This window comes from Chinchilla lanigera, unplaced genomic scaffold, assembly GCF_000276665.1.
Source record: "Chinchilla lanigera isolate Chin_1 unplaced genomic scaffold, ChiLan1.0 scaffold00156, whole genome shotgun sequence".
Lineage (NCBI taxonomy): Eukaryota > Metazoa > Chordata > Mammalia > Rodentia > Chinchillidae > Chinchilla > Chinchilla lanigera.
In genome coordinates, this window is record NW_004955557.1 from 920,802 (window position 1) to 922,328 (window position 1,527).

Sequence of the window (1,527 nt, forward strand, 5' to 3'; positions counted from 1 at the left end):
TTTTTTTTTAGACAGGGTCCCGCTATGCAGTCAGGCTGGCCTTGAGCTCACTTTGTAGCCCAGGCTGGTCTCGAACACACAACGATCCTCCTGCCTCAGCCTCCCAAGTGCTGGGATTACAGGCGTGCACCACCACACCCTGCCTACCCTCAATAGTTTCTATCCCCCTGTCCAAGCATAGGCCTCTTCTCCATTTCTGCAACTTTTTCAGTCAACTCTGTTCTTTGTTGCTTGCAATGGGGCCAAAGATGCACATATAATATGTTCCTTAGGCCCTGGAGTCGGACAAACTTCATATTTTGTTTGGTTTGTGGTGCCAGGGGTGGAAACCTAGGCCCTTGCACATGATAGGGAAAAGCTCCTACATTAAGCTATGCCTTGAAATATAAAAAACCTCATTTAAAAGCAGTTTATTTTCACAGTGAAAAATTCATTAATTCAATGAGTTTTTATGGGGCACTTATAAGATCATTAGAGATATAAAAGTGAATAGGACACACAGTTCCTCTCCTTGTGATGTTGTTTATTGAGGAATGCAGACATAAACAAGCAAATCTACAGACTGTGATAGTCCTGTAAAGAAAGAGTATATGGTGCTGTTATAGTGTATATGGGAGAGTCAGTCACAGTGATGCACACCTGTAGTCCCAGCCACTCGGGGTGGTGGGGGAGGATGGGAGGATTACTTGAGCCCAGGAGCACTGAACCAGCCTGGGTAGCATAGCAAGACCTCATTTCAAAACAGAAAATTGTATATGGGAGAGGAATAATCTACTTAGGGAATGATCTACTCAGGAATGATCTATTCAAGGCTACCTGAAAATGTAATACTTAGTCTGAGCCCTGAAAGGTGAATAGGAGTTAGCAAAGTGGGAATGTGAATAGCATTCCAAGCACAGGGAAAAAGTATATGTAAATACCAGTGGCAGGAAAAAGGGTTAGTCAAAAACTACAGGACTGTAATCCCTACACTTGAGAAGCTGAGGCAGGAGGATCATTTCTAGTTTGAGGCCAGCCTGGGCTTCAGAGTGAGTTCAAGGCCAGCCAGAAGTGAAACCCTGCCTCAAAAAGACCAAAAAAAAAAAAAAAAATCACAACAGCAACAACAAACAACAACTACAAGAAAGTAGTATGGTTGATTTCTGGTAAGCCATGGTGTCCATACCCGTAAAACCAGAGATCATAGTACCTGCCTCAAGGGTTCTTGTTGTGAGGATTAAATAAGATAATATGGAGCTGGGCATGGTAGGTAGCAGTACACAGCTATAATTTCACCTACTCAGGAGGCTAACGCAGGAAGATCACAAGTTTGAGCCCAATTTGAGCAACCTAGTGAGACTTTGTCTCATAATAATAAAAGGAATACATTCACTGGAAGAAAGATAGTCTCTGTAATAAATGGTGCTGGAAAAACCAGCTCTGTGCAAACAGATTAAAATTGGACCCATATCTTTCACTATGGACTAAATTAAAAATGGATCAAAGATCTAAATATTAAAATAGAAACACTAAATCTTTTTTTATTTT